This window comes from Arachis ipaensis, chromosome B5, assembly GCF_059453495.1.
Source record: "Arachis ipaensis isolate K30076 ecotype BB chromosome B5, ASM5945349v1, whole genome shotgun sequence".
NCBI classification, from domain to species: domain Eukaryota; kingdom Viridiplantae; phylum Streptophyta; class Magnoliopsida; order Fabales; family Fabaceae; genus Arachis; species Arachis ipaensis.
This window is the reverse complement of record NC_142440.1, coordinates 32316335-32326233: the sequence shown is the minus strand read 5'-3', so window position 1 is coordinate 32326233 and position 9899 is coordinate 32316335. Positions and strand designations below refer to the sequence as shown.

General features: G+C 39.4%; 1 non-coding gene across 1 annotated transcript; it reads left to right on the top strand.

Moving 5' to 3' along the window:
* Positions 1–577: 577 nt before the first annotated feature.
* On the top strand, positions 578–685 carry LOC148563775 (small nucleolar RNA R71). Its single transcript, XR_015885356.1, has one exon. It is a non-coding gene; the product is annotated as a small nucleolar RNA R71 (small nucleolar RNA).
* Positions 686–9899: the final 9214 nt, after the last annotated feature.

Genomic DNA, 9899 nt, shown 5'->3' with positions numbered 1-9899 from the left:
AATTTGCTAAGCTAGATGGATTCTGCTCAGAATTCTCTGTCTGTTGCTAAGTGGATGATGGAAAAGGTTTACTGTTGTTAAACCTATTTCTTCCACCATTATTAAAGCCTTGTTGCGGCTTTTGATCCTTCCATGAGAGATTTGGGTGATTTCTCCATGAGGGATTATATGTGTTTCCATATGGTTCACCCATGTAATTCACCTCTGCTATTGCAGGGTTCTCAGGATCATAAGCTTCTTCTTCAGAAGATGCCTCTTGAGTACTGTTGGATGCAGCTTGCATTCCATTCAGACTCTGAGAAATCATATTGACTTGCTGAGTTAATATTTTATTCTGAGCCAATATGGCATTCAAAGTATCAATTTCAAGAACTCCCTTCTTCATAGGCGTCCCATTACTCACAGGATTCCTCTCAGAAGTGTACATGAACTGGTTATTAGCAACCATGTTAATGAGTTCTTGAGCTTCTGCAGGCATTTTCTTTAGGTGAATGGATCTACCTGCAGAGGTGTCCAATGACATTTTAGCTAATTCAGACAGACCATCATAGAATATATCCAGGATGGTCCATTCTGAAAGCATGTCAGAAGGACACTTTTTGGTCAGTTCTTTGTATCTCTCCCAAGCTTCATAGAGGGATTCACCTTCTTTCTGTCTGAAGGTCTGAACATCCATTCTAAGCTTACTCAGCTTTTGAGGAGGAAAGAACTTGGCTAAGAAAGCCTTGACCAGCTTATCCCAAGAGTTCAGGCTATCCTTAGGTTGAGAGTCCAACCATATTCTAGCTCTGTCTCTCACAGCAAAAGGGAAAAGCATGAGCCTGTAGACTTCAGGATCTACTCCATTAGTCTTAATAGTATCACAGATCTGCAAGAATTCAGTTAAGAACTGAAAAGGATCTTCAGATGGAAGTCCATGAAACTTGCAGTTCTGCTGCATCAGAGAAACTAATTGAGGTTTCAGCTCAAAATTGTTTGCTCCAATGGCAGGAATGGAGATGCTTCTTCCATGTAAATTGGAATTAGGTGCAGTAAAGTCACCAAGCATCCTGCTTGCATTATTATTATTTTCGGCTGCCGTCTCCTTTTCCTGTTCGAAAATTTCTGAAAGGTGTTTGCTGGATTGTTGTAATTTAGCTTCTCTTAGTTTCCTCTTCAGAGTCCTTTCAGGTTCTGGATCTGCTTCAACAAGAATATTCTTGTCCTTGCTCCTGCTCATATGAAAAGGAGGGAACAAAAAAATAATAATAATAGGGATCCTTTTTGCCCAAGTATAGAGGTTCCCTTATGTGAGTAGAAGAAAAGAAGAAGAGAAAATCTGAACTCAAAGAGAGAGGGTTCAGATTTTTGGTGAGATGAAGTGTTAGTAGATGAATAAATAGATAGAAGGAGATGAGAGAGAAAGAGAATTTTCGAAAATTATTTTTTTGAAAAAGAGTTAGTGATTTTCGAAAATATTTTTGAAAAAGGTTAGTAATTTTTGAAAATTAAAATAAAAAATTAAATTAGTTAATTAAAAAGAAATTTTGAAAAAGAGGGAAGGGATTTTCGAAAATTAGAGAGAGAGAGTTAGTTAGTTGAAACAAATTTGAAAATCAATTTTGAAAAGATAAAAAGATAGGAAGTTAGAAAAGATATTTTAAAATCAAATTTTTGAAAAAGATAAGATAAGAAGATATTTTTGAAAAGATATGATTGAAATTAGTTTTGAAAAAGATTTGATTTTTTTAAAATCACAATTAATGACTTGATTCACAAGAAATCACAAGATATGATTCTAGAACTTAAAGTTTGAATCTTTCTTAACAAGTAAGTAACAAACTTGAAATTTTTGAATCAAAACATTAATTGATGATGTTATTTTCGAAAATTATGAGATAAAGATAAGAATAAGATTTTTAAAAAATATTTTTAAAATTTTCGAAAATAACTAAAAAAATGAAAAAGATTTGATTTTTGAAAAAGATTTTGAAAAAGATAAGATTTTTAAATTGAAAATTTGATTTGACTCATAAGAAATAACTAGATTTTAAAAATTTTTGAAAAAGTCAAATCTAATTTTCGAAATTTTAAGAGAGAAAAAGGGGAAGATATTTTTTTGATTTTTTGAATTTTTAATGATGAGAGAGAAAAACATGAAAAATGATGCAATGCATGAAAATTTTGGATCAAAGTATGTGATGAATGCAAGAACACTATGAATGTCAAGATGAACACCAAGAACACTTTGAATGTCAAGATGAACATCAAGAACTTATTTTTGATAAATTTTATATGCAAAGAAAACATGCAAGACACCAAACTTAGAAATCTTTAATGCTTAGGCACTAAGAATTCAAGAATGCATATGAAAAACACCATACAACACAAAAAAAGAAAACATCAAGATCAAACAAGAAGACTTACCAAGAACAACTTGAAGATCATGAAGAACACTATGAATGCATGAATTTTTTTGAAAATTTTATGCAAACTTTAAAACATGCAATTGACACCAAACTTAAAATCTGACTCAAGACTCAAACAAGAAACACAAAATACTTTTGATTTTTATGATTTTCTAATTTTTTTGGATTTTCAAAAATTAATGTGAAAAAGAAAAATAAGGATTCCAAAATTTTTAATATGAATTCCAGGAATCTTGTGCTCTTTAATCTAAAGCTCCAATCTGAGGGTTAGACATGGCTTAATAGCCAGTCAAGCTTTAGCATATGACATCAGAATATACTGCTCATTACTTATCAAATTAACTTGCATCTATGCTGATGGTTTGGAAGCCTCAGTCCAAAAGAATTAGACATGGCTTTACAGCCAGCCAGGCTTCAACATGTTTCATGAAACACTAGAATTTATTCTTAAAAATTCTAAAATACTTTTCGAAAACAGATGAGAAATTTTTGAAAATTTTTTTTAAATAAAACAAAAAGAAAATTACCTAATCTGAGCAACAGGATGAACCGTCAGTTGTCCAAACTCGAATAATCCCCGGCAACGGCGCCAAAAACTTGGTGCACAAAATTGTGATCTCAGGCAACGGCGTCAAAAACTCTGTACGCTCGTCTTAATAAATTGTTTTTCATTCACAACTTCGATACAACTAACCAGCAAGTGCACTGGGTCGTCCAAGTAATAAACCTTACGTGAGTAGGATCGATCCCACGGAGATTGTTGGTATGAAGCAAGCTATGGTCACCTTGTAAATCTCAGTCAGGCGGATATCAAATAGTTATGGAGTTTTCGAAATTAAATAATAAGTAAACATAAAATAAGGATAGAAACACTTATGTATATCATTGGTGAGAATTTCAGATAAGTGTATAGAGATGCTTTCGTTCCTCTGAACCTCTGCTTTCCTGCTGTCTTCATCCAATCAGTCTTACTCCTTTCCATGGCTGGCTTTATGTAAGGACATCACCGTTGTCAATGGCTACTTTTTATCCTCTCTGGAAAATGGTCCGATGCGCTGTCACTGCATGGCTAATCGTCTGGAGGCATCACCCTTGTCAATGGCTGCATCCCATCCTCTTGTGAAAATGGTCCAAATGCTTTGTCACAGCACGGCTAATCATCTGAGGTTCTCGATCATACTGGAATAGGATTCACCCTCCTTTTGCGTCTGTCACTACGCCCAGCACTCGCGAGTTTGAAGTTCGTCACAGTCATTCAATCCCAGAGTCCTACTTGGAATACCACAGACAAGGTTTAGACTTTCCAGACTCTCATGAATGCCGCCATCAATCTAGCTTATACCACAAAGATTCTGATTAAGAGATCCAAGAGATACTCATTCAATCTAAGGTGGAACGGAAGTGGTTGTCAGGCACGCGTTCGTGGGGGAATGATGATGATTGTCACGTTCATCACATTCAGATTGAAGTGCGAATGAATATCTTAGAAGCGGAATAAGTTGAATTGAGTAGAAAAACAGTAGTACTTTGCATTAATCTTTGAGGAACAGCAGAGCTCCACACCTTAATCTATGGAGTGCAGAAACTCTACCGTATGAAAATACATAAGTGATAATGGTTCAGGCATGGCCAAATGGCCAGCCCCCATGAAAGTCTAAGATATTCCAAAGATGATCAAAGATTTCTAATACAATAGTAAAAAGTCCTATTTATACTAAACTAGTTACTAGGGTTTACAGAAGTAAGTAATTGATGCATAAATCCACTTCCGGGGCCCACTTGGTGTGTGCTTGGGCTGAGCTTGAATGTTACACGTGTAGAGGTCAATCTTGGAGTTGAATGCCAGTTTGTAACGTATTTCTGGCGTTCAACTCTGGCTTGTGACGTGTTTCTGGCGTTTAACTCCAGATAGCAGCGTAGAACTGGCGTTCAATGCCCTTTTACATCATCTAAACTCGGCCAAAGTATGGACTATTATATATTGATGGAAAGCCCTGGATGTCTACTTTCCAACATAATTCGAAGCGCGCCATTTTGAGATCTGTAGCTCCAGAAAATCCACTTTGAGTGCAGGGAGGTCAGAATCCAACAGCATCAACAGTCCTTTTTCAACCTCTGAATCTAATTTTTGCTCAAGTCCCTCAATTTCAGCCAGAAAATACCTGAAATCAGAGAAAAACACACAAACTCATAGTAAAGTCCAGAAATGTGAATTTAACATGAAAACTAATGAAAACATCCCTAAAAGTAACTAGATCCTACTAAAAACAATGCCAAAAAGCGTATAAATTATCCGCTCATCAAGCATCAGTGGATAGGAGGGCCCACAGGAATAAAATCCTGGCCTAAGCGGCTACACCAAGCTGTCCCTAACCATGTGCTTGTGGCGTGAAGGTGTTAAGTGAAAACTTGAGACTGAGCGGTTAAAGTCGAGGTCCAAAGCAAAAAGAAGAGTGTGCTTAAGAACCCTAGACACCTCTAATTGGGGACTCTAGCAAAGCTGAGTCACAATCTGAAAAGGTTCACCCAGTTTTGTGTTTTTGGCATTTATGTATCCGGTGGTAATACTGGAAAATAAAGTGCTTAGGGCCACGGCCAAGACTCATAAAGTAGCTGTGTTCAAGAATCAACATACTTAACTAGGAGAATCAATAATACTATCTGGATTCTAAGTTCCTATAGATGCCAATCATTCTGAACTTCAAGGAATAAAGTGAGATGCCAAAACTGTTTAGAAGCAAAAAGCTAAAAGCCCCGCTCATCTAATTAATACTGATCTTCATAGATGTTTTTGAAATTCATTGTATATTATCTTCTGTTTATCCTATTTGATTTTCAGTTGCTTGGGGACAAGCAACAATTTAAGTTTGGTGTTGTGATGAGCGGATAATTTATACGCTTTTTGGCATTGTTTTTAGTATGTTTTTAGTATATTTTAATTAGTTTTTATTATATTTTTATTATTTTTTAATTAAAATTCACTCTTCTAGACTTTACTATGAGTTTGTGTGTTTTTCTGTGATTTCAGGTATTTTCTGGCTAAAGAGGGACCTGAGCAAAAATCTGATTCAGAGGCTGAAAAAGGACTGCAGATGCTGTTGGATTCTGACCTCCCTGCACTCAAAGTAGGTTTTCTGGAGCTACAGAACCCCAATTGGCGCGCTCTTAATTGCGTTGGAAAGTAGACATCCTGGGCTTTCCAGCAATATATAATAGTTCATACTTTGCCCGAGATTTGGTGGCCCAAACAGGCGTTCCAAGTCATCTCAAGAATTCTAGCGTTTAACTCCAAAACTGACACAAAAGCTGGAGTTAAACGCCCAAACTGGCACAAAAGCTGGCGTTTAACTCCAAGAAAAGTCTCTACACATGAAAGCTTCAATGCTCAGCCCAAGCACACACCAAGTGGGTCCGGAAGAAGATTTCTGCATTAATTACTTATTTCTATAAACCCTAGGCTACCAGTTTTCTATAAATAGGACCTTTTGCTATTGTATTTTCATCTATCTACACACTTGATATACTTTGATAGACCTTTTCACGTTTGGGGGCTGGCCTCACGGCCATGCCTAGACCTTGTTCTTATGTATTCTCAACGGTGGAGTTTCTACACACCATAGATTAAGGTGTGGAGCTCTGCTGTTCTTCATGAATTAATACAAAGTACTATTATTTTTCTATTCAACTCAAGTCTATTTCTTCTCTAAGATATTCATTCGTTCTTCAACTTGATGAATGTGATGATCCGTGACACTCATCATCATTCTCACCTATGAATATGTGCCTGACAACCATCTCTATTCTACTAGCAATGGCTTGAATGCATATCTCTTGGGTTTCTAATCTAAGATTGGAACCTTCGTGGTATAGGCTAGAATTATTGGCGGCCATTCCTGAGATCCGGAACGTCTAAACCTTGTCTGTGGTATTCTGAGTAGGATCTGGGAAGGGATGACTGTGACGAGCTTCAAACTCACGATTGTGGGGCGTATGACAGATGCAAAAGGATCAATGGATCCTATTCCAACATGATCGAGAACCGACAGATGATTAGCCGTGCGGTGACAGCGCATTTGGAACGTTTTCACTTAGAGGACAGGAAGTAGCCATTGACAACGGTGATGCCCAACATAAAGCTTGCCATGGAAAGGAGTATGAATGATTGGAAGAGGGCAATAGGAAAGCAGAGGTTCAGGAGGAACAAAGCATCTTCATACGCTTATCTGAAATTCCAACCAAAGAATTACATAAGTATCTCTATCTTTATTTTATGTTTTAATTATCTTTTAATTATCAATTCTTCATCACCATCTGAATTTGCCTGACTGAGATTTACAAGGTGACCATAGCTTGCTTCAAGCCGACAGTCTCCGTGGGATTGACCCTTACTCACGTAAGGTTTATTACTTGGACGACCCAGTGCACTTGCTGGTTAGTTGTGCGGAATTGTGACAAAATGTGATTCATGTTTAAGAGCTCCAAGTCCTTTGGAGCCATTGTTGATGATCACAATTTCGTGCACCACCACTCAAAAGCAAGAAAGGAGGAGGAAATCAGACAGAAGACTGTGAATACCATCGAATCTATGGACATCCCACCAACGAGTGCTTCAATTTGAAGAATATCATAGAAAATTTGGTAAGAGAGGGGAGACTAGATCGGTACTTAGCCAACAAATCAGATGAGCCAAGAAAAAGAAGAAGGGACGAAGAGGTCGGACGAATTGAACGACCACCTCGTACCCCAGAGAGACATGTCCACATGATACATGGAGGATTTGCAGGAGGAGGAATCTCCAAATCATCTCGCAAAAGACATCTGAAGGAAGTATATCATGTCGAAGGAAGAGAAGGAGTGCCAGAACTCCCCATTATCACCTTCACCAAAGAGGACGCAGTTGGCGTCATCTCAGGGCATGACGATCCCATGGTCATCACTATCATATTAGCCAATGCTAATATCCACCGCACGTTGGTAGACCAGGGAAGCTCGGCTGACATACTATTCAAAACTGCCTTCGACAAACTCGGCCTAGAGGAAAAAGAGCTCAGAGCATATCCAAGCAGCCTATTCGGGCTAGGAGACACTCCAATCCAACCACTTGGATACATCTCCTTACACCACCTTTGGAAAAGGAAATCGGTCAAGGACACTCAACATAGACTACATCGTGGTCGACGTGAGTGCAGCCTACAATGCTTTGATAGGTCGGACAACGCTGAATCAACTCGGCGCAGTAGTCTCGACTCCACATCTGTGCATGAAGTTCCCAACCACAGAAGGGATCACTACAATAAGATCAGACCAGAAGACAGCGCGCCGCTGTTACAACGAAAGTATGAACCTAAGGGGCAAAGGAGAAGAAATCCACACCATTAAACTCGGGAGAGTTCGAGGGCGGGAAGAACTTCGTCCACAACCTGAAGGCGAGACAGAAAAAGTCTAAATCGGAGATACTTCAGAAAAAACAACTAATATTGGTACAATCCTAAAAGGAGACATAAAGGAGTCCCTCATACAATTCCTAAGAAACAATGTCGACCTCTTTGCATGGAAAGTCGCAGACATGCCGAGCATAGATCCTAAGTTAATGTGCCACAAGTTGGCAGTTTATCCAGGATCTCGGCCAGTATAGCAGAGACGTAGAAAGCCCGGACCAAAATGATCCCAAGCTGTGGAGGAGCAGGTAGAAGCCCTACTGGAGGCAGGATTCATAAGAGAAGTCAAGTACCCACTATGGCTAGCTAACGTCGTCTTGGTGAAAAAATCAAATGGGAAGTGGCGGATGTGCACCGACTACACTGATCTCAACAAAGCCTGCCCAAAAGATCCTTATCCACTCCCAAGTATCGATGCTCTGGTGGATGCCTCCTCCAGATACAAATATCTCTCATTTATGGACGCCTATTCGGGATACAATCAAATCCCGATGTACCCACCTGATTAAGAAAAAACCTCATTCTTAACCCCGAAATCAAACTACTGCTACATCGTCATGCCATTCAGACTCAAAAACGCAGGAGCCACTTATCAAAGATTAATGAATAAGGTCTTCGCAGACCACATCGGAAAAGTCATGGAAGTCTACGTGGACGACATGTTAATAAAGACACAAAGTGAAGAGTCGTTGCTATCCGACCTCACCCAAGTGTTCGACACTATAAGAAGGCATGGCATGTGACTTAACCTTACAAAATGCACCTTCGCAGTAGAAGCGGGCAAATTCTTGGGTTTTATGCTTACGCAAAGAGGAATCGAGGCAAATCCGGATAAATTCCGGGCCATACTTGACATGAAGAGTCCGACTTGTGTCAAAGAGGTACAACAACTCAATGGAAGATTGGCGGCCTTGTCCAGATTTCTAGCTGGATTAGCAATAAGATCTCTCCCTTTCTACGCCACTCTAAGGAAGGGAAAAATGTATGAATGGACAACGGAGTGCGAACAGGCCTTCTAAGACTTCAAAAGGTTCCTGGGGCAACCACCTATTCTAACTCGGCCACAGGAAGGAGAACCACTTCTATTGTACCTCGCAGTAGGAAGTCGGGCAGTAGCTTTAGCACTAGTCCGAGAAGACAACAATGGACAACAACCTATATACTTCATCAGCAAAACACTACAAGGGTCCGAACTGAACTACCAAAAAATAGAAAAATTTGCCTATGCTCTCATACTAACATCTCGACGACTTCGCCCATATTTCCAAGCCCACATCATCAGGGTTCGGACCAACCAGCCCATAAAAGGCATCTTACAGAAAACAGACTTAGCGGGAAGAATCCTACAATGGGCAGTCGAGTTGTCTAAATTCGACCTTCAATATGAAGATCGGACATCCATCAAATCACAGTATCTGATTGACTTTATTGCTGAGTTTACGGACACCCCAAAAATCTCTACAGAATAGAATCTCTACATAGACGGTTCCTCAAACAAAACCGGAAGTGGCACAGGTGTGATAATAGAAAGCGATCAGAGAACCCAAATCAAACTTTCCCTCAAATTCAGGTTCTCTGCTTCAAACAACCAGGCCGAATATGAGGCACTACTAGCTGGTTTGAAGCTGGCTAAGGAGGTTGGAGCTCAAAATCTTATCATCTTCAGCGACTCACAAGTTGTCACCTCACAAATAGCAGGGAGCTACCAAGCCAAGGATCCCACCATGAAAAAGTACTCGGATAACTCAGGGAATATGAGGTTCGCCACATACCCCGGGAACAGAATGTTCGAGCTGATGTGCTCTCAAAACTAGCCAGCACCAAACCAGGAGGCAACAATAGAAGCCTCATCCAGGAAATGCTACAGAGCCCGTCAATCTCGGAAGAAGAAAAGGTCCTAACCATAACAGGTTTGGATCAAGGATGGATGACTCCCATAATTGACTACCTCAAAATAGAAACACTCCCTACAGATAAGAAAGAGTCAAAGAGGTTAACACGGGAGGCATAGTACTACACCATCATAAACAACACTCTATATAAGAGAGGGATC